General features: G+C 37.2%; 1 protein-coding gene and 1 long non-coding RNA gene across 2 annotated transcripts in view; one reads left to right on the top strand and one right to left on the bottom strand.

The window, feature by feature from the left end:
* The window catches only part of LOC106082528 (high affinity cGMP-specific 3',5'-cyclic phosphodiesterase 9A), a 306,942-nt gene extending 281,325 nt beyond the window's left edge, over nucleotides 1–25,617 (bottom strand). The window contains exons 1-2 of the mRNA XM_013245098.2: nucleotides 25,531–25,617; nucleotides 19,522–19,911 (exon numbers count right to left, since the gene is read on the bottom strand). The gene's annotated coding sequence lies outside the window, so the exon portion shown is untranslated. The remainder of the gene's footprint in view (nucleotides 1–19,521; nucleotides 19,912–25,530) is intronic.
* On the top strand, nucleotides 6,969–26,330 carry LOC106082694 (uncharacterized). Its single transcript, XR_001220537.2, has 4 exons — nucleotides 6,969–7,177; nucleotides 25,548–25,737; nucleotides 25,803–25,884; nucleotides 25,961–26,330. It is a non-coding gene; the product is annotated as an uncharacterized LOC106082694 (long non-coding RNA).
* The last annotated feature ends 166 nt before the right edge of the window (nucleotides 26,331–26,496 follow it).

Genomic DNA, 26,496 nt, shown 5'->3' with positions numbered 1-26,496 from the left:
CTCCACCCCCATAAACCGCCCAAAATTGGCATGTTTGCTGACATGAAATTGGTTTTGAATACGAAACCTTAAAAACCTAGGGGGCGGCAATGTAGGCTGATTGGGACAATATGGGATTTTAACAAAAGGTATTTGAGAGTAAAATACCTAACTTATATAGAAATTTGGGGTCTATTGCCAGACGGTTGGCCTCACCCCAAAATTAAATTTTCTACAATTTGCTAATTTTTAAACGAATTTAAATTTCAGCAAATTTATTAAAGAATGAAATAATATTAATGCTTTAAAAAAAATATTAAAGCAATTTTTTTTATTAATATATAGCACATGCCTCAAATGTAATTTAGAAGTTCAAAAAGTTTGTATGGATTCATTCTAAAGTTTAAAATTTCTAATTTATTGTAGATAGTGCTTGCTGATATTAGCAGACAAATTTTTCTGGGTGAAGGTATTTGAAAGTAGAATACAACTATTTGGTTCAACTCTCGGGGGGTGACCCTACCCCCAAAATTAGGGCCCAAAGGTATATGTATACGCAACGGGACAATATGGGAATGTAATGGGAAGGCATTTGAAAGCTAAATACGAATGTAAATTATTTTCAAATTTGGACCTTATCAAAAGGGGGCCGCAAACACTTAAGGGTGTCGCGAATTACACCGAACCAGCTGGCTTAAAATGTATTTTAATTTTTCGTCCATAGCCATATTATTCTATTCTTTTCTTTACATCTCAAGCTTTATTTTCTTCTGCCAAATGACAAGCCTTTAGAATAACACATCATATTCAAGTTGTTCGTATAGGTCTGAGGTTTTACATAAAATTGTAATGCAAATGTAAGGTCAATTTTTTTTGAGTTTAAAATCCTCTTGTAATAAAGGCCACATTCACTACTTCTGCATGCCTTCTTAGCGCCTCTGATTCAGCAATCACAGAGAATGATTAAAGTGAACAAAGACGCACACTCACACAAACTGGGATAACTTGCTTACTCACTTGCTCCATGCAGACTACAAGTACACCCATATTTTCAGGGGCATGAACATCATTTTTCTTCTCTAAGGCTTGGGAAAAGTAATTGGAAATATTTTCGTTTGACCAGTTGTGAAATGCCCCGAGATTTTATTTCTTTAATTGCTTTCATGTTAGGCCAGCATCATTTTTATCTAATACATAACAGAATCTGTGATTCAGTAAACAACTCGGAAAAATATTATTTTCTTTAAAAGTTTTGGGGAAAATAAAGAATAGGCTTTCAGCACTATCAATGGGATGTTTAAAATGAAAGCTTAAAAAAATAGAAAAAAAAATCTATTAGCATTGCTTTCAATGATTGCAAAACAGATGACCATGAAGGCTTTAGGATATATCCTATGATTATATTGGGTTGCCCAAAAAGTAATTGCGGATTTTTTAAGAGAAAGTAAATGCATTTTTAATAAAACTTAGAATGAAATTTAATCAAATATACTTTTTTCAACTTTTTTTTTAAAGCAAGCTAAGAGTAACAGCTGATAACTGAAGGAAGAAAGAATGCAATTACAGAGTCACAAGCTGTGAAAAAATTTGTAAACGCCGACTATAAGAAAAATCCGCAATTACAGTGCCTAGGATATATAGTCCTAACAAAAGAAAAAGGATGCCAGGAAGTTCATCAACTTTTGAATGGATCCATATAAATCTTTTGTACTTCTAAGCTTCTACTATGGTCTCCAACATTCATTCTATTATGGTCCGAATCTGACCATAACTTGATATAGCTCCAATCGCATAGCAATTATTTTCTTTTATCCTTTCCTTTATTTTGTCTGCCTAAAAAGAGACACTGGGAAAAGAACTCGACAAATGCGATTCATGGTGAAGGGTATATAAAATTCGGTGGCAACATCTTATTACTGGCGATATTCCTGAGGTACTGTGGGATAATTTGCAAAATTTTACCATAACGAAAGTAGTTAAACATGGCTTCCTCTCCTGATAGAGCATAAAAACGCAGTAAAGCACCGATTCAAGACCTATGATGGAGTTAAAAACACTGCAGGATTTGATCTTGATTTGATTTGATTTTTGAATGGTTAAATAGTTTTTACTATTAACATGATTACCATGGTTCTCTAGAAATAAACGAACGTACCTCCAGAGATTTCGTCCAAACATTATCCACTCAATATATCACTAGTAGCCAAAAAATCGGCTACTACAACCAGTTTAAAATTAAAAGTTTCTACATTGGATTAAGCACAATGGCGATCTTGCAGCAAAATATTAAACTGACTACTTACTACTCCAGTCCTTCTTTTCATTTCAGTTTAGGTATTCCAATATAGATAAGGAAAGAAAGACACATTCCTTAACCAACTCAACCTTAACTCACTTCCTCAATATAGGTACCATTAAGACTTCAGGCAAAGGTCAAGATACATTGAAAAATGTCTCCTGTCTTCTTAAACAAACACAAACTACCATTGCTTTTATGACAAATAAGAATTTTTGCCATAAAAGGCCTATAAAAATGCAGAACCATCAGGCCAAAACTATCGACCATATTAGAAGAGAGCAAGCCTAGCTTGCTTGCATTCCTAAATTCATTATGACAGGTTGTTGGCTTGTTGTGGTTAACGATGGCGATTACAATAATGTGTTCGTTTGTCAGACGACCTTAAGCATGGAGACTAGAAGGATGCCAATTAGAGGGGAATATTCTAGAAAAATCCAAGAAATTCCACTTCTTCAAATGCTGCAACATATTTCTGCAGGAGGCTGCAACACACCAGAAACGAGTGCACCAAGGCATATCAAATTCAATTTGCCAGCAACCAGTTTCCCTGCTTGCCAAGTCCAAGTGGCAAAGCAAGTGCAACGATCGATCTTAGGCTATAGGAAACAAATAATGACGGGATTCCTGAACAACTTCATTTTTTTTTTGTTTTGCTGCACTAACTAGAAAAAATATTGAGCCAAATATGCACAAAAAAAAAGGCAGATTGTTAAGACTATAGTTGCAGTAGCATAGTTTCTGATACATAAGCAGCAGCAATAACAAGTCGATTGCCACTTTCTGCTCTTTGTTGCCGCTGTGGCAGTGTCAATGCTTTGTTGAAACTGGTCCACCAAACAAGTCAACTTTTTTTCTTTCATTTCCCCCCTTTGCACCAAGGTGTTTGTTTGGGGTAAACCCTTCAAACCAGCTTCAAGTCTGAGGTCAAGATCGTTCGTTGACCAAGCTGGTTCGTATGCTGCTATTACTACTGCAACGGCTGCTGTTACTGTTGCAGTATGTTTGAATGTTCCCTCGCTTGCACACTCAAACAAACAAAATCGCTTACTGGAATGCAGTCTTATGACGCCAAATGAAGATAATGTTTGAGTAGATTTACTCTTTTACATGCATATGTGATTCTGCTTTGCACACACGAATATATTTATACACTAAGAAAAATTTGAAGTAAACACAGATTGAAATTTAATTTTGTGCGTGTTCGAGAGTTCAAATGGCCGGTGTCCGCATGTCCAAAACTTTTAAAGTGCGCCTATTCTTTATGGCAGGTCATTAAAAATCTAATATTTCAATAGACGATCGTTAAGCAATTTCTATTCTCTTTAAACAACCATTATACGAGGGCTGCTATATAAGTTTCTGGCCTAGGCGACACTTAGTGTTGTCAGATGCACTCTGACATTTCCAATAGAAAGTTTGACATTATCTAGCATAACCGCACTCAGAACCTTTTAACGCACGACCATTATTTGTATTGTAAGCAATGACCAGAAAAAAAAAATTGACAAAACAATGAAATTTATTCGTTAACATGTTCGTCCGACCATTTTTCACAACTTTCGACGTGGATTATCATGACGAAAGTGCATTGATGAACTTACATATTTGTATTGCGATGAAGTATTTACCTATAGCTCTGTGAAAACTGGTTTAATTGGCGACGCTCGCTCAAAGTGGATTTCCGTGAAGGTCGTCCGAAAACAGTGGGAGAAAATTGACAAAAATAGTAAAAAAAGGTGCCGTGTGAGAACGGAAGTCATATTCTTTTGGAATGCTTAAAGCTGAGGTGTTAGCGAGATCGTGTGCAAAATTTCGAAGCCCTAGGTTGTCCAGGCGCGTTTTGGCAGGCCCCTCAAGTTGGTCACCTCGGAATTTAAAAAATTTGTTGGCGTAGCCAAAACTTCGTTTGTGGTCGGATTTGAAAAAATTCGAAGAAAAAACGAGATATCTCTACCCGTTCTCACTCGGCATATTTGTTAAAGAGATATCTCACCCGTTCCCTCACGGCATATTTTTTACTAGTTTTTTTCGATTTTCTCCCACTGTGCGTTGTACCATGTGACATACCGGCAACGGATAGCTGTGAGCACCACACAATCTGGAACATTAAGGTCCGATCTGTGTGGTGTTCTGTCTCGAGAAGCTTAGCTGCGAGCTACCGGGACAACCACAGGTTGCGGATAATGGAATGCTGAATACGGAGTAGCTCCAACGGCAGTGGCGGACAATCATCGATATCGAGCGGAGAGTCTCAGTGAGAGGCCGGGCAGCACTGGCTCCTGCACAAATACTGAGTGCTTATGATGTTTGATATGATAAGGCGAGTTATTGGCGCCTTTAAATAACCAATGGCCACCCTGTTCCCGCGGCGATCGGACCTTTGGATCGGAACGTGCTTGCTCACCTACAGGAGCTTGACGAGGTTCGTCACCTCCACATGAAAATGTGGCTACAACAACAACAACATACCACGATATAGAGGTATCCTGTGGCATTTCTTCTACCAGATTTTGACAATCGCTCAAAAAAAGGGTCGTGTCGATTAGTGCGAATAACTGTTGAAAAAATAGAATCACGGTGCTTCAAAATACGTTTATAAAATCGTCACAGCTGGCGAATAGTGGATCTATGCATATGAGCCCGAAACAAAACCACAATCGACCGTATGGGTCTTAGAAGACGAGCCAAATCCAACGAAAGTTGTTCGTGGAGGGAGCACTTTGAAGCAAAGGGTCGCCTATTTCCGCGGCAAAACTGGTCATGTGGCGATTGTTCCGCATGAGCCACATAGGAATGACAATTTTCAGTGATACACCACAATTTGGAGAAATTTGAAAAATGAACAAGAGAAGATAAATCATTGTTCACCATGACAATGCAAGCTCTCTCACATCGGCTCAAACCAGGCTTTTTGGACCGACAAAAACGTCGAATTCATAGGTCATTCGCCGTACTGCCCTGACTTGAAACCCAATGACTTCATTTTATTCCCGCACATTAAGCACCGTGGAGTGAAACACGGATTTTCCCCAGGCGGGGTGATATCTCTGGCACTGTTTAACCTCTACCTATCCTCCAATCTGGAGAAATGATTCCGACCACCAAGTTTCCCAAAATACTTGGCGTCACATTTGACATCTCTTACAAATTCTCACATTTTTGGAAATATTTACATTTTTTAACTATTTTTAACTTTTAAAATTTGACAACAACAGAAAATGTTTACTGTCTTAGCAACAAACTACAGCTGTCCCATTTTCATTAGACTTTCTGCTGTTTCAGCAAACATTTCTGTTGTTTTTACTAAAAAAAATTCTATGAGTGTACTCTTAAAGTTTCTGTTTTTTTTTCTCTCAGTGCAGTTGCATGCATGTGGAGAAACAAGGCGACTGCATAAATAAAAGGAAAACAATCTCCTCCGACAATATAAAGCACATGCAGTGCAACATCAACATGAAACTTGGAATAATCACATGGAAGGACGGAAGAAGGGACAGACAGATGGATGTTCAAGCGCACTGACGCACACACATAAAGCCGTCGCATGTAGAGTTGTTTAGTCCAGTGAAATAAAATGCTGCTTGCAATAACTTAGTGAACATGGTTCTCCTCCTCATGTTGTACCTCTGTATGGGTCTTCTCATTGCAGGTTCTGGTGTGTGTCGTTGTTGCTGTCGTCATCACAAGAATAAAGCAAGCTGGTCATTAATCTTTAATGTAAGGCAGTGGTCAACAAAATGAGCAGAGAAAATGTGCAAAACGAGACACATGCACACATCACACACTTCAACATACACATGCACACACCCACTAAGGGGAATAGTAGTCGTTTTTTCTCAGCACACATAGTCAGTGTCATATGTAAGTGGCAGTAAACCAAGTAATTTTCTACTCTTTAATCCTCGAGCAGCAAAGAGGGGCGTATATATGAGTGAGCAGACATGACAGACCGGACAGACACCCCCTGGGAGGCAAGGGTAGTGTAGTGCGGCACATGTTATGCCCACTATGTGTGCGTGTGTGTGTGTGTGTGTGTGTTTACCCAGTAATTGACAATGGTTGTAAAACAATAAAATGCGAAAATGAGAAAAATGCTTAATAACACAACATGTTTTTCGACTTCTCCAACATCTCCTTTGGTTTAATGATGTGTTGCCTCCACACCACATTGATCGAAGTTGCAACAAGCAAAATTGTTGCCATAGTCATTGCCTTTGCCATTACCATGTCGATGAATTCTTTCTATTGTTGCATTACTACCCAATTGTGATATCGATTTGACCATAGGGGGTGCTTGCTGCCTAGACACCCACAGAGACCGAGGGTGTCTAGGCAGCAAGCTCCCTCCTTGTATCTAGCGAGGCTAGAGAGCCTGCCTCCCTGCCATTAATTACCTAATAATTAACATCCATAAACATGCTGTTGCTAAACGCTTCATACAAACATTCAGATGACGCTCGCGAGTTCATTATTTACAATTAGGCGAAAAATTAATGCATTTATGCAGCCTCTCGCAGGCGGAGGAGGTAGCGCTGACGGCAAAGGCAAAACAACCGGCAAGCTAGACATTTATATGAACTGTGAACAACAAAAATGGCAGAGGCAGCCAGTCATCCAGTCAGCCATTCAGCCTTAGTGATGCATCGTTGTATATTTGAATAAATTTATAGTCTGTTTGGCGCATGTTAATGGGAAAATCTCTATGCACAAAATGTCCACTTTTGTAAAATTGTTTAGAATTCTGTGGTTACACCCATTTTTACAATAACCTTGCTCATGAGAGTAATGTAATCGAAGATTGTGTGAAACATTTAAATAATCGATATCGATAGCAAAACTCTCTGCACTAATGGTACTATCTAAGTTATCGATGTGGTAACAGAAGCAGCTGTTTAATCAGTGAGTATTATTTATTTCATTATAATAATCAAGAGAATTATAAAATCTCATAAATTTAAAAAGTGCTAAAATGAGATAAATTTCCTATTTTGTAGAACGAATATCCCTAGTGTAAGCCGGGAAGGAATTTTGCACGCTTAGTACAAGTAAATCAGGGAGAGGTAAAGAAATGGAAAGGGAGCAATTCCCCTTTGCCTCTATCTCAATCTTAAACTGAGATTTGCCCTGTATAATCGGGATAAAAAACCATTCTGTGGATTTGAAAAAAAAGGTATATATATACCAAACTATACTTTTATAATCAGTGAAACATTGTCCTAAATTTGGAAGCACTAATATTTCTGAGCGCATATTCTAAGCACTAACATGAAGCCCAATTGCTTTTTGCACCGACTTCTGCGCAAATTTAAGCAATTGTGTAAGGTAAGAATATAATAATTTTACCGAACCAAACATTTTTAGTGCTTAAAATATCGCATTTTTAGTCCACTAGCATAAGCAGGTGCTTCCTTGTCTGCATACAAAGTTGCACTACTGTATGTAAGCATTTGTTTGACATGACCTTAAATGAATGACAGAACGTGAAACAAATTCAAACGAATATGGGAGTGGTAATGATTTCCTATACTCCATCTTGTGCTTCTACAAGCGCTGAATGCCATACATATTGGAAGCACGTTTAAGTGGGTCATTGTCTTATAATTTCACTATTGAATTTAGTGCACCACCAAAGCTGCTGAAAATTCAACGAGTTCTTTTTTTGCTGTATATTCACTATATACTCGTAGATTTAAAATATTGCACCTACTTGCCCCCTAAACTCGCACCGGAAAGTTTCAATTCGCCTGAAGATTTTATCTTCTGTCCTCTCTGCTCTAATAACTTAATCTCCTTAAGATATCAACTAGGGTAAACGATAACTTTCCCCCATGCTGGTGGTTTAGGGTTTTAAAAATTCATAAACAAAGTGGAAGATAATTAAATACTAGCAAACTAAACTAATGGAGGCGCCTACTTGTGTTGACTTGCATTACTACGTTGTTAAACTTCTTAGCTCTATGGAAAATTTTCAATATTCTACATAAATATGCTGGAGTAATATTCAGCAAACATGAAGGCATAATTTAAATTAACGACCGGATGTACGCAAAATGCAACATGAGATCAATTTAATGGAGAAACACAACAACAACAGCAACAACAAAGCACCAAAGCACCAAAAGAGCCAGATTTTAGTTCACAAATCCATAGTTCCATTGCATGTGCCTGAGTTTGTGTTCGACCACAAATATTTCACATTCTCCAGTCCATTAAACAATTATCATTGGTCTTACATAAGCCTAGAAGAGAGAACAGGCTTATGCATTTTAAGGGTATACACCCTCAAAAGCATTGTAGGCCCCCCTTACCCATTTCCCTTGCTATTTCTACTGCCTCTATGCTTTATACTCTCACCATTGTTTACACTACCATCAACAACAAAAAGTTATTAAATAAATTCTTACATAAATCGTTTAATGGTCATTTTTTATCTGTGCGCTAAAGGCGACACGAGTCGCCAAGTCCCAAGACACAACATTCTGAAAAGCCCATCCACACTCAGTACCATTTTTCCTCATTGCCCTTATGCGCTACACTCAGCCATTATTGGCATCATTTATTAAAGTGTAGTGTGTATGAGAACGCCGTCGCCCCCAATTCCCCCACAATCTCCTGATTGATAACCAACTATGAGAGGCCAACACTTGTGAAGTATTTCAGAATTTCGAGATATTTAATAACGAACAAACGGAACAAAAAAAAAATAAATAAATAAAACAAATTAACAACAAATCTGCCCGCACGTCGACGACGCCACATTCTTGACGTTTTCAAAGGCAGACGAGTCTGAAACACACAAATGAATTAAATTAAATGTTAATCATTTCATTTTGTCAAACCAATGTTAAGTTCGCTGAACATTTGCCAAAAGAAAAAAAAAACCAAAGCAAAAAAAATACTTCAATCACAGTGCGTGAGATAAAATAAAATATAAAAAAAAAACATAAAATAAAATAAAATATAAAATAAAATAAATTAAAATAATAAAAAAAAATTAAATAAAATAAAAAAATAACATAAAAAATAAAGTAAAATAAAATAAAATAAAAAAATACAATAAAATAAAATAAAATAAAATAAAATAAAATAAAATAAAATAAATAAAATAAAATAAAATAAAATAAAATAAAATAAAATAAAATAAAATAAAATAAAATAAAATAAAATAAAATAAAAATAAAATTAAATTTAAAAAAAAAAGATAAAAAGCGTCCTCAGTTCAGACGGGCAGAATCTTATATACCCTCCACCATGGAACGCATTTGTCAAGTTCTTAGGATGACTGATTCAAAAAATATATAGAAAAGTACCATCTACAAAATTTCAGGCAAATCGAGTAAAAATTGTGCCATTGAGTGGCTCATAGTGTCAAATTGGAAGATCGATGTATATGGCAGCTATATCAGATTATCAACCGATTTAGACCATACTTGGCACAGTTGTTGGAAGTGATACCAAAACGACATATGCAAAATTTCAACCAAAATAGATAAGAATTTCGCCCTCTAGAAACTCAAGAAGTCTAATCGGGAGATCGGTTTATATGACGGCTATATCAGGTTATAAACTGATTAAGACCATACTTGGCACACCTATTGGAAGTGCAACGATATGTGCAAAATTTCAGCCAAATCGGATAAGAATTGCGCCCTCTAACCAAACTTTATAGATTGAATTGCTTTTTAGATTGCAAAGCATTGCACAGTGGGATGGGGAAAAAAAAGTGGAAATAAGTCTCCCATTTTGGAACGGATAGATATATATTGGGTTGCCCAAAAAGTAATTGCGGATTTTTCAAATAGTCGGCGTTGACAAATTTTTTCACAGCTTGTGACTCGGTAATTGCATTCTTTCTTCTGTCAGTTATCAGCTGTTACTTTTAGCTTGCTTTAGAAAAAAAGTATAAAAAAAGTATATTTAATTAAAGTTTATTCTAAGTTTTATTAAAAATGCATTTACTTTCTTTTAAAAAATCCGCAATTACTTTTTGGGCAACCCAATATATGAAAATTTCGAGAGAAACTGTTACCAAATGGCCACATTATTGCAATATTAGCCCAAATCGGACGAACATATATATACGGACGAACATACATATATATTATGTTCGTCCGATTTGGGCTAATATTGCAATAATGTGGTCATTTGGTAACAGAAACTCTCGGAATATTCATATATATATATATATATATATATATATATATATATATATATATATGTGTAGGGTATAAAAACCGATTCTACCGATTAGTTTGGGTTGACGCCAAACGAAATCGCGATTTAGGAAACAAGTCAAATGCTATTTTTTACATTTGTAATAGACACAAAGAACCCTACGGTCTGCAGCCGGACATTATCCGATTGTATAAAAGAGACCAAAAAAATTTAAATTTGTTAAAAATTTTCAATGAAGATGGAAAGTAAGGCTTTCTTCTCTCTTGTTGCGCTAAAGAGGGTTGGAGGACTTATTGAGCCCTGTTTCAAAACAAAAACGTGCTTTACACCGTTCTCAATTGGCTTTAAAGATCAGAATAAAAGAGCGCAAACAGACAAACCAAATGAACCGGCCCGTCGCTGTGCTGTAGATCAATGTGGCCTACGCGCAAAGAGAAAAAAAGCACTTCCAGTTACATTCAAAGAATGTTGAAGTGCACAACAAAAAATCATTAATGCATTAATGATTAGTTTGTATCGGAATAGTGGAAAGTAAGGTTTTCTTCTCTCTTGCCGCGCTAAGCAGAGTTGGAGGACTTATTGAGCCCTGTTTCAATAGTCTTTGGTTTTGTGCCCTATATACCTTAATCAATTTGCCAAAGGTGCTGATGAAGTTACATGGCGTAACAGAAATCATGATACACTAGCCAGTCAAAGTGTTTTGAATAACAACACACACTTGGTCAACTTTTATAAGTTCTTAGCTATGCTATTCTTCGAATAGAAAGCATTGATTATGATCTCGAGCTGGAAGATGTTCGAAAAATCACGACAATAAAATAAATAATTTTCTATAAAAAAAACATTTCTTGGAAAAAATCAAATTCAAACAAACTGTTTAATAGTACCCCAAATTATAAAAGAATTGTGGCAAAATCAAGATAATAGAACCGTATTTTGAGCTGGAAGATGTTCGAAAAATCACGAAAATAAATAATTTTCTATAAAAAAAAACATTTCCGGAAAAAATCAAAATTAAACAACATTTTTTAATGGTACCCCAAACTCTAAAAGAATGGTGGCAAAATCAAGTTAAAAGAACCTTAATTACAAACTTTTTCTACGAATAAGTAAAATTTTCTTAAAACGTCAAACCCTATTTTCACAATTTTTAAAATTTTGTTTGAAAATTATTCTTTTTAATATACTCAAGAGTAAGCATTTTTATTTTTCACTATAAACTTGTCGTTTTACATTCTAAATATTTCATACAACTGTTACAATTTACACCTTTTTAATTTTTATGATTTTATCTAAGTCGAACTCATAAATTCAATGAGTTGATGATTACAAACAGAATTTACAAAAGCACAAAGCCTCGTTTGTACATCTTTCAGCAGTAAAATTCGTGCTACTGAACCAGATTTTCAAATCGATTTATAACGGTAGAGTTATTTAACTATAAGCTTGGTTAAACATGATGAACATAAAGGCAATATAAGAGAAATTTAATACAGGCAGCACTATAACACATTCAAGGTTGTCCAGCTTAGTTAAGACAAGAACCCATATTACAGAATTAAAGATATTCTAATGAACAGAATTGCGGTATTAACCAAAATATAAAAACTATGCAAAAATGTTTAAGAAACACACTATTTGTTGACTTCAAAATAATTTTGGCTATACTATTCTTTGAATAGAAAGCACTAAACAATGGTTTGAAGACGGACAATATCCTGCAATGGAATCTCAAGAAATATTTGATTTCAATATCTCAAACTAAAATTTACGCACAAAAAAAAACACTTGCATTGGGAAAAGTACAGCTAACAGCCAGGCTTGTCAAGCATGGTTATTTTGGTATTTGTATCATAGAGGCGTTTTCGCAATAAATACGATACAAGACATCACACCTAATATGCTTGAAAAGTCTTCTAACCAAAGGCGAAACCCGTACCATAGTGATGGGTGCATGTTGCGACCTCTGGCTTTCCTTTTCCATTTGCAAAGATAAATCTTCGATCATTGAGCTCGTATCGAAAGAGAAACAAACGAAAATTTACAGAATTTTGAATTTTTCATAACATATAAATCCATATACATGCCACTATAAACTTCAAAATCACAAAAAGCCAGACTTATACAAATTAATTGACAAAGGCCTCATAATAATGTAATTTGCATTCAATTTAAGGCTCATCCAACCTACATACATGTGACAAAAAAAAACAAAAGAGGAAAAAAAACCGTGAGATATTCAAATAACTAACACTCTCTTTCTCTCTCTCTCTCTCTCTCTCTCTCTCTCTCTGCTTCTCCTGCGGCATCTCTTACTGACCAGCAAAAATGGGAAGATTCTTTTTCATATTAGGCACATCGAGCACCTCATATGGTTGGGCCTAATGAGCCACTACACATACAAGTAAAGAATAGCTGAGGAGTGCGAACAAAACGTCACTGCCCTGAACATTTCGATGAGCGCCTAAGTGGGATGGGGTGGGCTGAATGGGGCGCAGAATTAAATGAAAATGTAATTTGTTGTTTGATTTTTGTTTTGGTCTTGATATCTCATTTGTTTTGATTTATTTGTTGTTGGTATGGCTGCCGCTTTGCGGATATTTCAGTAAGTGTTTGTGCGTGTGTTTTGTATTTTTTTGCTAGGTATTGTTTTATGTGGCGTGTAATGTGTGTTTTATATTTGTTTTCCCTTTTTTTCTGTCGTAGATACTACGAGTGGTGAGTACTAGTGAGTATTTAATTATATTATCAAATGAGACTCGTTCATCAAACAACAACAGCAAGTGCTAGGCCTTTATCCCACAGCCCCTCTCGACTCTTATTCCACACTCTGGCATTGAAGTGAGAATAACAAGTGTAAACATGTGATTAAAGGCAATGATTTTCTCTTGCTGATGTTTTGATATTTTCTGCTATCGGTTTTCCGCTTTCCTGATGGCAAAGTGGTTGTTGAGATGCCTTCGGTTTGTCATCTTCGTCAATTGCTTTGCCACATATTTTGAAATCTTGATATATGCATATGAGTGCACTTTATCACTGTCAAAGTAAACGCAGAACTTCCAAACATTGGTAGTGCCCCAAAACAAAAGTTGATATGATTTTCAAAAACAATACCCACTTAACTTGCTCATGAGCTATTTTAGTCTTCCGCAGGTTTTGAAAGCCCAGACTTTCTGTTGCGTTGATAAGTACCCATAGGCATACCACAACTACCTGTTGCTGTGAGGCAAAGGTATTCGATGAAAAGTTAGATAATCTTTAATAACAAAAAATTTGGGTTCCAATCAAATAAAAACGTGAGAGTTTACTTTCATCAGCCCATATAGAATTGAAGATCATTTTTTGAAATAATAAAAACAAAAATCCCTTAGAAAAAAAATTATATCACACATTTTTGTTTACATTTTGCTCATTACATTTGAATCAATTTGAACAAAAAATATGTCTTTTGTGGTATTCGTAGTATTAAACAAGGAGTGCGTATACACTTAACCTGCCCAGATAGCGGAAAGCCATCAGCTGACTTAAAGCTTTTTTTTTTAATTTTGTTCGCTTTCCTATCTTTCGCCATTCAATTGTTTACACTAGTTTTCATAATTGAAATAATGAATGAAACCCTTTCAACTTCCGTGCCAAAACAAATAATGTGACAATGCCTATGCTAAAATACGTAATATATACGATGACGCAGACGATGTTTTAATACTTCTAAGGGGTAAGGATCCGAACGAGCTATGCAGAAGAGCCGTAAGGATCTTGCATATGGCATATGACTGGGCTAGACTCAGAGGTCTCAATGTTATCCCAGAGAAGACTGAAATATGCCTGTTCACGAGGAAGACGTTTCTTCAATAAGACGATTTCGTAATCTGACAAGTTCAAATATTTAGGTGTGATCTTGGACAGGAATCTGAATTGGAAGTGTCAAATTCAGGAGCGTACTGAGAAGGCTCACTATATAGACGGACTGTAGGCTCGAAATGGGGCCTGAATCCGATGATAGTCCACTGGCTCTACATGAGCGTGATTAGACCAATACTTACTTACATCAGCCTCAGTAGTTTGGTGGACTGCTATGGAGAAAAAGTGCAACATAAGGACCATACAACAGGTTCGGAGAACATGTTGTCTTGGCATAGGCGGAGCGATGAGGACCACGTCCACTAGGGCACTGGAGACTGTTCTAGATATGCGACCCATTGACATACAGATTAAGTGTAAGGCAGCCACTGCGGCTATGAGACTTAATGCCATCGCGGTATAATGGAGGCGATGATAGGAAAATAGGAAACCTGGAAGGAAGGGAAAAGGTTTCCGGTCGGATACCTGAGATTAACCTTGAAGTCGAGTGTGTGGCACTGCTGCCATCGGCACAGTATTGGATTGACGGAACCCTAGTATACCCATCTGGAATATCATGTTACACGTCTGGATTAAAGCTATAGGACAGAGTGGGCCTGAGGGGTTTACATTGAGAACCCAGGGACTGAGATCTGTTTTAGACTGCCTGACCATAATACGGTCCTGCAGGCGGAGATTCGGGAGATCACGGAATGCATGAAGTGGTGTGGTGCTAACGCGAGGACGTCGAGTGTGAACATCTTTACCGACAGTAAAATTGCCATAAGGGCAATAACAACCAGGACGGTAAGGTCACGAATAGTCTTGCAGTGTAAGAGGGGAGATTAACGCCTTCTCTGAGGATGGCAAAATCCGCATCGTTTGGGTGCCGGGCCATAACGGAGTAAGGGGAAATGAAAGGGCAGACGATCTGGCGGTGAAGGTCAGAGGACTGCCGTCAATAAACTTGGTTAACCCAAAGCCTTTCGGTTCGACGCAATCCGAGTTAAGGGAGTGGGCGACGAATGCGCAGGCAACATTGTGGAACTGCGAAACGGTCGGTAGGACGGCGAAAATCCTATGGGGAGATCCAAATCGTGAGATAACGAGGCTATTGCAAATGCAAATTTTGCCCATGAAGATTCCACTAAGGAACAGGGGCAAACATCTCACATATCAATGAGTGCAGTCCGATTCAAGTTTATCCTCTATGATAAGAGGCCTCCTTTTTATAGCCGAGTCCGAATGGCATAGTACCTCACAAATTTTGCCAGAATTAGGAGGGGAAAACCATCGCTGAAAATTGTTTTTCTGATGGTCTCGCCAGGATTCGAACCCAGGCATTCAGCGTCATAGGCGGACATGCTAACCTCTGCGCTACGGTGGGACTAGGCTATTACTGAAATGAAACAAGAAGGTGGTCAGTATAGCTATTGGTATCATAACGGGACACATAGCATGTGTAGGGCATGCGGGGAAGATGATGAGACGTTGGAGCATTTTCTTTGTCATTGCCCGGCTTTCGCGTCTAACAGATACCGGCACTTAGGTGGAGACACAATACCAGACATAAACCCACTTAGGGGAGTGGTATTGAAAAAAATTAAGAATTTTAAATTCCTAACTTAATTTTTTTTAGAGGTTACTTTATAGTCTTTAGAGCGCACGCCGATTACTGGCTCAGGTGTATGTCCATAGTGGCATGGGGCGGATTAATATCTGCACCCTCTTTTTAACCTAACCTAACCTAATATGTAAAGGCAGTGTTAATGCCAGAATCAAGATAGGGAAACTAGAAGTTCAAATGGATAAATCGGAGTGTAATGATAAAGTGGAAATCAAAATCTAACTAGTCTAGGGTCTTCATTAATTATGAAAAGTTTTGAGACAAGAGTGATATGGTTATATATTTGGCTAATTTTATTCAAAAGCAAATATGTCAAATATGGCTTTTAATAAGATGTCCATTTATGAAAACTGAAAACAGTACCCTATGATTTAACAAAAAATTTCCCGTCTAGACATATTTTAACAAACTTTGTTGTTAACGATTTAAAAACAAACTTGTTACACATTTCAAAGGATAACGCATGCCACCTTTTGACCTCTGCTCTCTACAAAAATCGTACACAACATGATGGGCAGCATTTCAGCTGCTGCTGCTAAACAAGTGTCGACTTTGGTGACAAGTGTCTTTTTTGTTTAGATATTATATGGCAAGAAACGCCTCGTATACAATTATTTATGGGGGCATAATTATCATTATAAATGTCTTCAGATATACGCGGGTGTATATAGAAACACACATATATCTATGAGGAACACACCGTTGCCTTAACATTCCCTGATTGTCTTTCTATCTTTGTGTCCGTCCGTCCAATCGTCCATTCACATACCAATCATCCACCACCAGCCGCCTCATAACTTCAAGTCTGCCTGCACGAGTATGTTTGCCTCGTTCTTATCACGCCGAAATGTGTTATTTCCGAGACCCATTTAAATTTATTTTATATTCTCTCAAGTATCAAGTATGCCAACAGCAAAAAATATCAACCAACAAAAATGTGAAAAATAAAACAAAATTAATAACTCTACTCTAACTACTGTGATAAGATTAGAGAAGAGCAAATATCCCAAGACAGGTGTAAAAACGTTATGTCAATATCGCAAATGTCTTAACAAGCTGGGGAAAAAAGCTAGTTCTAGTTATTCAAGAGCTACATCAATATTGATCTAATTGAAAGTCCAAATTGAATGACAATGATTTACACAAATTATGACCGAACACCAAAAAAAAAACACTGATGATTATAGTCAAGGACCTTAAGCTGTTGTAAGTCACTTAGATGATTTGAAGATTCTATCAATGGTCTTGTTGTTAATATTCGAGAAATAGTTGAAGTGGGTATTAATATATTTCAGGCTTTGAAAAAAATGTCATTCAACTTCGAGATTGCTTAAATTTTAAAGCAATAAAAATGTAGTCATTCCATTTCCTGATCGTCTAAGTCATTCTAACAATGCCCTTCTGCAGCCAGGTTAGGTTAAGTTAGAGTGTTTGTCTTATTCAACAGACTAACACAGACAGTTTTAGTCCATTTTGTTACCACAGCAACGACACACCAAAGCCCAAAAGGTGGGAATCGAACCGACGACCCCAGGGTCTTTGGGGAATACCGACTCTTCGACTCTTTGACATGTTAAATCCTTAAGTGAAGTACACTTATGACTCCTAAATTGACACTGCAGGGTAGCTGACACGAAGTGTTACCAATACAAACGACTCAATTTTTTTCTCTGAAAATATTTAATGTTGGTTCATATAACAAAAACGTGTGGGCCTAATCTAAATTTCAGAGTTCATTCACTTCTGCTCGATATGATAGCCTTTGGCCTTGACCATTGTTCTGAGTCGGTCAAAAACGAATTGCAAGCCTTTCTCTCTAAAATGGCCCAAATAGAAAAGCCCATGGGATTGGCATATGGCGAATTGGACAGCCATTGTGTTTCTTGGTTTGTACGTGTTTTATGTGAAGATGACGGTACCAAGTCTTTTTGGTACGTTCATGATCTTCCACCGAAATGATTACGCGCCCAAAGCTTTAAAGCAGTTTCCAAAATACAGACCGTCTGTCTGTCTGTCTGTCTGTCCGTCTGTCTGTCTGTCTGTCCGTCTGTCCGTCTGTCTGTCCGTCTGTCCGTCTGTCTGTCTGTCCGTCTGTCTGTCTGTCCGTCTGTCTGTCTGTCCGTCTGTCTGTCTGTTAAAAGCACGATAACATTCGAAGGAGTAAAGCTAGGCGCTTGAAATTTTACACAAATAGATTTTATTAGCGCAGGTCGGTTGGGATTGATATTGCTCAGTGACTTCCAATATGGTCTCCAACATTCAAACCAAGTTTGGCCAGAATCGGTCCATAACCAGATATAGCTTTTATAGCATGACAAATTTTATCCGTCATTCTTTGTTTGCCTGTAAAGAGGTACCGGACTAAGAACGTGACAAATGCGATCAATGGTGGAGGGTATATAAGACTGGGCCTGCACATAGCACGCTTTTACTTGTTTTTAAATTTACTTTTAATTGAGATTCCATTGTCCGGCTTAAGACCATTGTTTAATGCTCTCTATTCAAAGAATAGTATAGCAAAAAACATTTAAAAGTCAACCAAAAGTGTGTTGTTACTAGAAGCATTTGACTGGTTTCCTGTATGGCGATTTCATTTTCGACCAAGAAAAATCATCAGCAGGAGATGTCAAATGGATCATGGTGTTTTACAACCATTCCAACTAGAGTAAGCTGTAAATCACACATCTGAATTTAAACAGGGCTCTTTAAGTCTTTAAAGTAAATTTTCTTGAAATATAATTTTAAAGAAAAGGTTAAACATTTTCTTCAGCATTCTACTTTTTAAGTAAATTTGTTAAGGATATTTTTAAAACTGTTTTTTGCTATGCCTATTTCATTATATTTTTGTGTTAGCTGAATTTTTTTTTTCGAAAATATAACGGTTTGTGACAATTTTCAATAAATGCCCTTTTTGCGCTAAAAAAAAACCCTATTCTTTGTCTCTTTTAAAATTGTTCGCCGGCAATACCTTGTCAAATGTGTCTTAAGCTACAGTAAAGACACAACAAAAACTTCTCTCATATAGAAAGTGTTGCCAATTTCAAATAATTTCGGACACCCCCTAACAACTGAGTTCAAAGTAAGGTTTAAGGCCATATGTAAGAGAGCAGAATAAGAAATAAAGCAAGGAAAGATGATTGAAATTTTAAATTGAGAAATAGACTCCAGGACGAGGTTTGAGGACTAGTGGCCAACCTTAAGCAGGCAAATCAATGATATAGGTATTTAGAAGTCTGCTCTTGTTTTACTTCACAAGAAATTTTGTACTTGTTCCCTGCCTCATAGGTAATATAAGTTTTATTTTTTTCCATATTTCTCTCGACAGGTGTTTTTTCGGATGGAACATGCAAATTTGTGTGTGTGGGATATAACATAAGTTTAACCAAAAAATATTGCATATGCTTGCTCGGTCAATTGAAGCTGAGGAGCATAACAAAAGACCACAAAGAAGAGTTTGAGAATTTTGCATAAATTAAGCAGAAATGTTATTCCAGCAATCGCTAATTTACATATTCCCTCCATACACACATAAATAATAAATGAATGCTTTTGAGTTTTTTTGTTTTATACAATTTTATGGCAAATAAAGGAAGAGACTTACCTCAAGAGAAGAACAAAAATGTTCCATTCATTTAAATTAAGTGTTGATGATGCTGACTTTGACTAAATTGCAGTGTTGTTTTTGTTGTTTCATTCATTCATTCCCTGTAACTCAATGCAAATGTATGCCAATGTAACTGGGCGTTTGGTTTTGTTGTTTTGTTTAAATTTAAGTTTTACACACACACTTGCACATTGTTTGAGTGTTTGGTGAATTATGGAAAACTTGTTGCCGTCACAGTTTTTTTTATGTGTTCAATATGCCGGCTGAGAATTAATGCAGAAACGCCAGGGCTACGTTTTGTGTGTTGTGGGCCTTTGTGACACACCACTGTCTCTGGATCCTCTCTATAATTTGATTTCACACGTAATTTTATATTCATTTATTTTTCTGAAACAGAAATTCATAGGCTCGCGTTTTCTAATTTATTCCAAATGATGATATTGCGCGTCATCCTCGGGGTATAACTATGGACGTAGTATATGGGGCCGTCCTTGGTAGCAGGCACCAGTGAGTGAGTGAGTGGGGAAGGGCCAGGAGATGCAATACAAACAAAAATTCCCCATGGAGGTGATGATTTCCATAACTGAATTTCCTTAATCATTTTTAGATCAAAGGCGCCCCTCTTAACCATTGGGAAATATATTGGATTTATTTATGAAACCAAGAAGCAAGACAGCCGCCTAGTGAGGGAGAGCAGCAGCTACCACACCACACCCCACCCGCATTGGCATTAGCAACAAATTGGCATTGGCATTCAAATAAAAACACCCGAGAAACGTATAAAACACCATTAAAAGCAAAATTTATTGATGCGTTCACGCTGATTGTCGCCCACCCCTCCCTCCCCCCTTACATTGCCTAGCGAGGAGGGTTTTGAGAGAATTGGCTTTCCAAAACGCAATAATCTACCACAAACCGATACACAACTACTAGTGTTTGCTTGGGCAAATAAAAATATCAACAAACAAGCAAACATCTGTTGAATTTTTGAATAAAATTAATTTGAATGGGATACTTTGAACTGTATGTATTGATAGCATGCATGTAAGGGTAACCCATTGTCTTAAGTGGGGATGGGGAAGTAAATATGCTGTTAAGCAGTTTAGTGTCAAAATGCCATCAAAAATCGATACGTGAACAAGTGGAAAAAATATACATACAGAGTGTATAAAAAGTGTACTACCAAGTTGAAAATGCTATTAATCCTGATGAACGAAAAATGTTTATAAACCCATAGAATCTATATACTATCTACCTATGAACATAATAAACAAGCGCTAATTTGAGCCTGGTTGAACCTGGTGAACAACCACCAAGAGATTCTGCTAACAATTTTAACGAATTAGCTCAGTTTGAATAAGCAAATTTGTCCATGAATATTCCACTAAGGAACAGGGGCAAACTTTTCACAAATCAATGAATGCAGTCCAATCAAGTTTAAGCTCAATGAAAATGGGCCTACTTCTACAGCCGACTCCCCGTCGCAGTGCGACACCTCTTACATGGCTTAGTGCCTCACAAATGTCGCCAGCATTAAAAGGGGAAAATTTTTTTCTGATGACCTGGCCAGGATTCGAACCCAGGCGTTCAGCTTCATAGGCGGACATAATAACCTCTGCGTTACGGTGGCCCGCAACTCAGCTCAGTTTAGGAGCTTTTTCATTCATTCTGACATGACCTAGCCTACGCAACCGTTGAATTTTGCATATTTACATATGCGGATTCAATAGAACATGCCTGATGGCTTTCCATTGCACATGCAAATTTGCCCATTACATTAATAAATAGTGGGGACGGCTTTACACTACAAACTTATGTTCAAATAAATGAAATCGGAACAGTATTTGGGATTGGTATTGGGGGTCTTAAGTGCAGTTGGCATGCCAACTTTTATCGAAATCAGGAAATCTCCAAATGTTTATATCTGAGCCGTAATTGCCATCAAATTTGGCAATAAGTTTCTATAGGGGATACATCTATAAATTGATTCACATGGGCCGTATTAGTTTTTAGTGGTGGTAATTAAGGTCTAAGGTTTTCATTTAATTAAATTGAGACTTCTAACACCTCAGTTGAACGATAGCTTTGAGGATTCTAAAACCTCTGGAAGTCAAATTGGATAATAGCTTGATATAGGGTCTACATGTATATATGTTTGAAGAGCTTAGGTAAGGTTAGGTGAAGGGCACCGTGGAGCAGAGGTTAGCATATCCGCCTATGACACCAAACGCCTAGGTTCAAACCCAGCCGTAAACATCAGACAAATTTTCAGCGTTGGTTATCCACTATTAATTTGTAAGGTATTCTGCAATGTTAAAACTTCTTTACCAAGGCATAAAAAAGTAGATCCCTTATCATTGAGCTTAAAAGACTTTAGTCGGACTGCACTCATTGATATGAGAGAAGTATCCCCTGTTCCTTAATGGAATGTACATGGGAAATTTATTGTGTAGTACGTAAGGTTAGTTAAGTGTGACAGTCTATTTTTTCCTAAACGCTCTCACCTAGACTATTTTTAGAAAATTATGATAATAGCATAGTAGCGACAAGCCAGACCTGTATTAGCAATCTAACTCACGAGCCCCTGCATTATTAACTCTAAGACGCTGCCCACTCTGCTACCAGGACAAACTTGAAGTTCTTTAGCGGCCGACTAAAGTCACTTGCTGGCAGCACTTGGGCTGCAAACAAAGAAACCTTGTTGACGACGTACAAAGCAATTGGCCGGTCTGCGGTAAATTTTGCAGCGCCAGTGTGGTCTCGTCAGCTTTTCGACACGCAGTGGTATAATATTCAGATCTGTCAGAATACCGCCCTCTGAACTGTGACGTGCTTTCTCCTCAGTTCTCATGTGGATCACCTCCGTCAGGAGACAAAGATCATACCAGTGCGAAGACATAACTGCATTCTACAATATTTAAGCAACACCTTTTGGGCTGTTATCGCAGAGACCATCCAAATCATCATCTTGTGGATAGATATCCACCGCCCAGAAGCCTTAAGGTAGATCTACATGATCTAGAGCGTGAGGTTCAGCGTTACAAGAGAGAACCTCTAGATCAAGGGGCATATCAAGCAGGTCTAGAAAACATTCATGCAGACACGGTAGCAGATGCTGAAAATGGCTAGCGGGCGAATATTGTCCTTGAAGAACGACCGCCTCCCATTGCACCTGAAGAAATTGACCTCCCCCGGCAAACCAGAGTAATTCTGGCTCAATTACATTCCGGCAGATGCAGCCGCCTCAACTCCTACAGAGCAAGGATTGATACCGACGTGCAAGATGTATGTCCCGATTGTAACCAGAGACCACACGCAACCCATCATTGTCGCAGAGTTTCTGGGTCTTGACACTCGACAGTATCAAGCAGACGAAAGATAGAACACAACAAACTGTTACAACAATAACAATGAGCTAAAACTTGAATCAAAAGTCCCTCGAAAGTTTGAGAGAAGTTTGCACGCATTTCCTTAATGGGTTATTCTTGGCAAAATTTGTGGCAATTCCCAACATCCTACTACAATTGGAGCAATATGTGCCAAATTTCAAACCGGAGGCTTCAGTTAAACAGTAGAACGCTCATAGTGGGATCACCATAGGATAATAAGACGAAAAGAAATTGGCACTATGTATGGCCGCAGATGGATATATTGATGTGGTATACACGAGTTATGATGGGCGTTATTATTGTTGTTGTGCACTGAGCCGGCCCTTTTCCGATGAAGGACTCCATCGGGTCGATCCGATACGTACAACAGGCTGCCATGGGATTGCTCGTTAGTTTTAATATATTTAGTGAAAATGTCCAAAAATGTTGATAGTGATCTTGTCCATTTCGTTTTGCACAACACTCACTGTACACATTAGGTATTAACGAAGCTCATATCGCTTTAGCAAAATTATCAACGGAAACCATAATGTTTGACCTCCACGATAACTTTTGTGTGAACATAGTTGACGGTAGTAAAGAGGAGTAGCCCAAAGTATAACCTATTTGAGAACCTTCTTTTGCATTCTAATACATGGCCATGCCTAATAAAGTGATGGGCGCATTGATGTAAGTTCACATTATTTCCAAGTCCATGGGTGTATGTTCTTGTGTAGGTACACTTACAAGTATATATAACCATATATATGTATTCTGACCGTCGAAAAATTCTAAGGCGATATAACAATATCCGTGTGTCTGTTCGTTCTCAGTTTTAGTTACCCAAAAATCTTCAACAATTGTGTTGAAATCCACATTAAGATCCACATTTTCTTCAATACGCAGGCTAAGTTCTTGAATGGGCCATATCGGACTATAATTGTATATAGCAGCCATATAGTTCGATTTCCATTTCATAAATATAGCTGCCATATAGACCGATAGCTTGATTTAGTGTCTTGAATCTATAAAAGGCGCGTGTATTACCAGATTTCGGTGAAACGTTGTTTTGGATAATACATCGATTTTGAAGCAAAAAAAAAAAACTAGCTGATCCCATTCATAACTTTTGAATAATTGGTATTAGTTTTATGTTACCATAGAGATTTTTGTAGTGTTCCAAAAAAGTAATAGCGAAAAAAGTGTTTTTAACTGCGAAAAACAAACATAACTAAACTTGAAACAGTGCTGTAGCTGTCATATAGACTGCTCTGCCAGTTTAAGACCCTTAGTCGATTCAAGCCACATTTTTACCAGATATTGCTGGCCTATAGACCAATCGATATTCTACAGTGAAGTTGAATTTAGTCAAAAGCTCTTCACCCACACAAACTAGGCGGTTAATAACGGTGAGCACAGCAGTAACTGAGTTAGTAGAGAGCTCGGATAACCACTGGAAGATTTGATCTGTTGTCTACAAAAGATAAACATTGTCTGAGTCTGATATAAGACTATCTAACCTAACCTTACCCAACTGGCTTACCTGAAACCATAACATTCAGCCAGCGGCGGTTCATCTCTTTATAAACACGATAGATGTCGCGATTTTTAAAAAATGCCACTTTTCACTTCTAGTCTGTATAGCATCAAACTTAGCCCTAACTAATATTATTTTTATTGCTACCGGTTTTTTAATAACACATACATATGTTTAGTCATAAAACTGTTGCTAACTTATTAAAACATACATATGTATACTTATTTATGTACGTATATACATATGTATCAAGCTACTTTTATCAAACTCTTGTTTTTTTGTTTTTCTATCAAATATAAACAACGTTCCCGCCCATGGGACTTTATGCTATTTGCATATTTGGATTAAAATCAACACTGGCTTAGAATGAATTATAAATCCAATCAGCTGGTTGTCGCTGTTGCTACTGCTGCTGCTATCACTGCACTTGCGTTTTGTTGTTGTTATTCTGTTGTCTCATGCACTTTGTTCTCTGCCTGCCCTCTCACTCTCTCGCTCTGTCAACAAATCGACCATTAATTTAGCTTATTTATGTATATTCCACGCCAACGTCAACGTTTTGTCTTTTGTTTAGTATGCACGTATGTGTGTATATTCTTTGCATTTTCATTGATAACTTTTTGTTTGTTTTTTTTTTTCTTCATTTGGTTGACAATCACAAACACGCACTCTCGCTAGCCAACCAACCAACCACCCACCCGTCCGACCGTTCACGCACTTGCATTTTGTCGTTCCCATCCAACCGTTGTCCATGGATCTTATGCCACTGCTGCACACATATCGCACAGATCCATCTTTGACGACACTCTCGAGAGTACAACCATATATACACACTCATGCATACGCATATCGGCTGCACTGGCATCTGTATACATGTGTCAAACAAATTCTGATGCACCACTCTCAACCACACACATTTAGCTTATTAACGAGCCAAAATAGACAATGTCTGCATAAACACTTATTTTTATGCAATTTGAATTAAATTCTTTTCACACAATACAATATAGCTCGTTCTCAACTTTTTTTCTTTTCATTCAAAGGCACTTGGTTTTTTAATGTTGCTGGAAATTCTTTCTTTTTGCTTTTCTAAACACTTACACTCATTTTTATTATAGTTCTGTTCTTTACGAATGCCCCGAAAAATTAACAAGAAAACTTAATAACGAACGAACGAACCGGGTCGATTAAAAATCTTTTCACCACATACACGTTCTCTCAGCTCGAGTGTTGATTTTGAAATGATGGAATAATGCACGAACTGCTGTGTGTATGGCCGTAGAAGAGAAGTGGATGAGCAGCGCTAATGTATGTATTGTATATCGATGAGTTATTATAAAAAGAGCCTAACTCGATTTGTTGTTACTTCACAGGAGAAGGAAAAACTTGCCACAGAACTTTTTTGAAATCGTGTTAACTATGTTATTTGCGATTGTATACGCCGGAAATTTTGGAGTAAGCTGCATGTGATATTTGTCTTCCAGAATAAATAAAAAAAGATAACTACCTACACTTTTTTGATTCTTTGCAGGAGAAGTGAAATTTATTTGATTTAGGATTTTTTTGAAATCGTACAAATCCGTTATTTGCAATTTGATCCACCTGGAATTTTGGGGGAACGTGGATCGCACATCTGTCTCTAGAATAAACAAAAAACACCCCTTTTGGTAAAAATCAAGTTAGGTCCTTTTTGTATTAAGCCATCGATATGAGTGTTTGTATGTCATATGCAGTATGTGTTTGTGTTATAATGAACGACGAACGAATGGCAGCGGGCTTCGGCTTAAAAAAGATACATATATCTTATTATTTGGGAAAGTTATCTAGTTTTCAAATGTAGATAAAAGGGGAAAAATAAAACTTTAATTAAGTTTTAAGTATTTAATGACTTTATTGTTAACTTCTCCAGATATGTTAAGATATTTTTTTCTAATATATGTAAGTAAATGTTTATGCTGCTTTAGATATTTTATACTAAAGTTTTTCTAATTAGCATACGAAACTTTATTATGGGACGGCTATTCCTTCACTTTCCGTTTTCTAAACAGCCGATAACAGGATTTCTTT

Source organism: Stomoxys calcitrans, chromosome 4 (genome assembly GCF_963082655.1).
Source record: "Stomoxys calcitrans chromosome 4, idStoCalc2.1, whole genome shotgun sequence".
Taxonomy (NCBI): domain Eukaryota; kingdom Metazoa; phylum Arthropoda; class Insecta; order Diptera; family Muscidae; genus Stomoxys; species Stomoxys calcitrans.
The sequence above is the reverse complement of the archived record's forward strand: the minus strand, read 5'-3'. Positions and strand labels throughout refer to the sequence as shown.